This window comes from Vidua macroura, chromosome 2, assembly GCF_024509145.1.
Source record: "Vidua macroura isolate BioBank_ID:100142 chromosome 2, ASM2450914v1, whole genome shotgun sequence".
NCBI classification, from domain to species: domain Eukaryota; kingdom Metazoa; phylum Chordata; class Aves; order Passeriformes; family Viduidae; genus Vidua; species Vidua macroura.
Window position 1 is genome coordinate 49,032,687 of NC_071572.1, and position 5,140 is coordinate 49,037,826.

Here is a 5,140-nt window from a genome sequence, read left to right on the forward strand (position 1 = left end):
GATAAGCTCAGAGCAACTCACGATTCTCCTAGTGTGCCAGTTCTTGCTACTAAAAAAAAAATCTATTAGATGTATTAAGCTGGACACTCACTTTCTTTATCTTTCTAGATAGTGGCATTTTACAGTTAATTCCTGAAGTTTTGCCTCCTACCTTTTTTTGGTAAGTCTGAGGATTTGTATTAACATGTCTTTGTTACGGCACATGACATAAAACTCCCTGAACTATTTTTCCTAAATGATCAAAATGATAGTCAATGACCTTTACATTATTCAAGTGAGAAAAAAGGCACATATTTTTGCCAATGAGGAGGATAATTAGTAGAAAAAATGATACGAGGGAAAAATTCTTGTATTTTTCTCTCTCCTGATCACTTCAAATCATTACTAGGGAACTTCCCAGAGATTCAGTTAAACATAGAAGTCAATGGTGAGATAAATGGATAAACTTGTAGAAAACAGGAAAGATTTTAATCAACACAGAGTCATAAAAGCAAAGCAAAGCAAAGCATACTAAGCCAAACCAAATGAAAAAAAAAATAATAAAAAAACTACAGTAGTACTGCATTAAATAAGCTTAAAAACTTTATTGAATTGTAAAAATTGAATTGGAGAACTTTACTGGGCAGAGATGCTCTTCCACAAGCACCTCTGTTTTTGTCACCCAGCAATGTTTTACATTCACCCCAGTATGTAAAGTTCCACCCACAAGTGAGGAGACCAAGCCAGTTATGAAAGACACCCCAGAGGCTTTAGGACGGTGGGAAATATTGATCCAGTTTCTATCTATATAATTCAAATAGGAGCCTCTAGAAACTGAGGAATTACATTGCACAATACTATTTTCAGTTGCAACATTAATTCAATTTTCTTCTATTTGTGAAACTTCTACATTTCAGAAACAAGAAGTTTCCCAGTGTCCTATCAGTGCTTGTGGTGGTGTCAGAACCGTGGAGAACAAAAAGGAAAACTTTTCAGCTCTCTTTTGGATTTTAGCCATTGAGACATTCAACTAATATTTTGGCTGACACAGAGCTCTGGTCAAAAGAGAGAACTGGGATCACGCTAGATAACAAACCAGTGCTCAGCAACAGCTTGACTGCATTAGGCTTGATTTGGTGGTGACTCTGCACCCTTTTAGGTTGCAAAATGTTCCTTGATTTCTTCCAGGGCATAAAAACTGTGGACATGTTTTTTTCTGGAAACTTTTCAAAACCAATACACATTACAAGCTTCTGAAAACTGAGCACAACCTTTGTAAAGAGGTACTCCATAAAAGTATTTGCAAAATATTTGTGGATGGATACATTTGCCTTTGGCTATTATGTTCCAGTTTGCATCTGCAGAGCAATTAAAAAAAAAAAAAAAAAAAAAGTGTGTTTGTTTGGCTTATGGATTTAAGTATAGCAACTAAACACTGAGGCAATTAATATTAGGATTTTAAGACTGCTAATTTTCCCCTCTGTGATCTCCCCTCTTCTGGTCACATTTTGAAATAATAATTATAATTCTTGTAAGCCATGTCCAGGAATAAAACCCAAACAGGCAGAAACCACAGGTTCTGTCTGCTGATGCTAGTTACCACCTGCATAGAGGTTTACAATACTGAGTACATCTAACAGCTGCAGCCTCTTCCAGAAAAAAGGCTATATTACAACAGATGCATTTCAGATTTTCCTGCTAAACACAATCCTTTCTGTGATAATATACACAGCCTGCATCTACATCTTGCATCTTCTACCTACATTTGTCATGACTACTTTACAGTAACCTCTTTGGGGATTCTTCCAAGATTTTTTTTTTTTTTTAAAGAAAAAGAGCCAATAAAAGGAACTGTAGGCATTTAAACTGCATGGTAATTCCTGTATTTGAGACTCATTTAATCAACAGAAATAGTCCTAGGAGAAAACCAACCAATTAAACCAACATGGTATTTCCTTTCCCTTAACTAATTATTAGCATTCAAAGTTATGCAAAGTTATTCTCTCTGTCTGGCCTGAAGCTTCCAGTAGTCTTTTCTGTCCAGTTTAACAGGAGAGGTTGAGGGAACTTCATGGCAGTGGCGCTCCTTTAGAACCTATAAAATAGGTCTACCACTTCTTCAGGAAACATTACAACCATTGATGGCTGCATAGAGGGTTGTTGTCTTGGAGGATCTTTTAAGGGTGGTAGTTCTGTCCAGGTTTCACAAGACACATCTTTACAGATAAATATGAGACAGGATTTGGATTAAGCAGCAGGCCCACAAATAATGCACAATATTTAAATTTTAGTTCATATCCTGTTTCCCTTTCAGGCTGCTTCAGGAAACTCTCCAAGATAAATTTAGTTCCAGAAGAAGCCTCAGCTGTGCAGCCATGAGCCAGTTTGTGCCATTTGGCTTTGAGGCCAGGGGTTGTCTCATGGCCCCTTTTTAATTAGCAGCATAAACGTGTCTTCAAAGAACATATGTGGGTGTCAACCCTCATTAGAGGATTTGTGGTTGTGAATCCCAAGTGAGCAGAGTCATCTCTGTTGAAGACTTAATTCAAGCACCTGCAGTCTAGAAAAAAGGAAGGATTTAATTAGAATTTCTTTTTAATTAGCCCTAATGGGAGCACTCCTCTGAGGTGCTTCTCTTTCCCTCAGCAATTAGGATGCTTCCTTACTTTACTTAGTATTTTGGATTGCCAACTAGGACAGGAATGTCGAAGGTAGACATGACATTTTGTACCATGTAGGCACCCACCTCCACAATCAGATCCACCCCTACACTCCTCCACGAAAAATTATTCTTTTGTGGGTTTTCACCAGACTTAGACTTAATCTCTGCTCATTCTGCCTCTGCTGATGCAAATTTAAATGAAGAACAGAAACTTCCTGGTTGGAACTGCTTAGAAGTGCTTAAAAGGCCAGGCAGGACAGAACCTCACACACTAGGAAAAAAAATGAGTGTCACAAGATTTTATAACATTGAATAACAGAACCATGTTATTTTTCCTCTGCTGGTTTTCAAGTCATCATAGATGCTATCACTCCTGCTCTTCCTTTCCCCTTTAAGGGGTCAACATCTCCTCAGGGATAACTACAGCCGTGTGGTCGCTGGCTCAGAGTCCTTGATCTCACAACTAATACTTCAAGATCAGCTCCTGTGGCAAATCCAAAAAATAGGATGCCAAAGAAATTTACCAGAGACCTTTCCCTTTCAAGTACAAACAATCTAAACCTTATCTGATTTGCTCTATTAAAGTACACATGGTTTGTTTTGTTTAGTATTGTACCACCTTTTTTCCTTGCTTTTCAGATTTCTAAATCTTCAAGGCAGGAACCTGTTCTTGATTTGATCCAGTTTTACCTCCTGACCATGTGCACAGTAGCTGAACAGGTCCAATTCTGCACTGACTGACCTGAATATGAGAAAACAGAATGGTATTTTTATTTAGATGTTGTAACACACAAAACACCAAAATGTCTGGATTGTGATGGAAAGGCCAGGGCATGCATAACTAATATACACTATCAGAACACCAGGTGTTCTAGCCCAGATGCTCTGGTTCCCTATTACTTTTGTCAGCTACCTCAATATAATGTAATATAATAACAAATACAGATGAACCGCAATTGTCTCAGTTTTATACCATCCTTTCTTCTTCTTCTTCTTCTTCTTCTTCTTCTTCGTCTTCTTCTTCTTCTTCTTCTTCTTCGTCTTCTTCTTCTTCTTCTTCTTCTTCTTCTTCTTCTTCTTCTTCTCCTCAATCTTGACAGTTGGATTAGTAGCTGGCACCTGTAAGAGTGGAAACAAGAGAACACGAATATTTCCTCCATTTTCTGCTACCTGAATTCAGGTCATACCTCTATAATCTTGTCTCTCCAACATCCCAGGAAAATCCACAGTCCTTCAGGACAAGAAACAGTATATGTGAGATTAAGGTTGAGTAGCACTTATCAGTGCTTTTGATGTCTCTGGAGATTTTTTAAGCCAGCTCTCTGTATACAGCTCAAAGGAAACAGCATAGGGACAATTAAGTGACTCCCTGTTGTGGCTTTTTGACTGTTGTTGCACATGACGGATCAGTACCTCCTATGGAAGTCTCCTTGTCTTCAAACAAGTGCTGTTTCCTTCAATTACCTTTATTTCTGATTCTCTTTCTCCCCTCTCCTTTCACTTGTATTTGTCCTATTTTTTGCATGACATGAAAATACAAAACTTCATCAGCACACAGAACAAATCACAAAACTTAACAAGCTGTGCATAATTATTTCCTTATGGATTCCTAGACTTTCTAGCCAGACTTTGCTTTGCTCATTGACTAAATGCATTGATAACACAAAATAATGCCATTTACACACCATATATCTGTACAATAATTTCTTTTCAGATTTGAATAACAAAGTTCTGTTATTCTGCTGCTTTTCTTCCCTGCTACCTGTTCAATAGAATAAAAATTTATTTTCTTTACTCTAGTTCCCATAAAACCTAAACAATAACTCTACGTGTGCACAGTAAGTTTGCTAAAACAAAAACTGTATAAGGAGAAACTCAATTATGAAAGGACACAAAAATGATCAGCCTTAAAGAAAATGTATAGGAAAGACAATCCAGGTATTCTGATTTTCAGTTTATTGTCCTGACTGTTCCTCTTTTGTAATTAGTTCTACAATCCACTTGAAGCTGGAAGAGCTTTATTCACATGACAAGGTGCACAGAGCTTAGGCAATGCCCTCACTTAGACAGCCAGCTGCTTTGGACAAGACTTTTTGGCTTTATTCCATGAAATCCAAGTTGCTTGCAGCCCACAAACACTACCAGGGCACAAACATTTAATCCTATTACTCAAGTGTGAGCATGTCAGGCAGGTTTTCTGGTACTACTGAGGTGTCAAGAAATTGCATTCATTTCTACTGCTTGTGATTCTATCCGCAGGCTCACACATTCCATGAGACAGATTTTCCCATATCTTTTTTTCTACCCAGAGGAAAGGGGAAAAAAAACCCCAAACTATTTCACAACAAACTTAACCACTCTGTGGAATTAAGGAAAAGTTTCAGAACAGGGGGCAAAGCTGCCATTTACTGCTTCACAAAGGATTAAAGGAATATACAGGAGATGTACTTCATAAGTTCTCTTCAAGGAGATGGCCTGCTTTTATGTAAACTACCTTTC

General features: G+C 37.8%; 1 long non-coding RNA gene across 1 annotated transcript; it reads right to left on the reverse strand.

Moving 5' to 3' along the window:
- Positions 1-1,949: 1,949 nt before the first annotated feature.
- Positions 1,950-3,341, reverse strand: LOC128804258 (uncharacterized). The gene is made up of 3 exons (XR_008435984.1): positions 3,261-3,341; positions 2,726-2,912; positions 1,950-2,539 (listed from the first exon to the last, which is right to left on the reverse strand). It is a non-coding gene; the product is annotated as an uncharacterized LOC128804258 (long non-coding RNA).
- Positions 3,342-5,140: the final 1,799 nt, after the last annotated feature.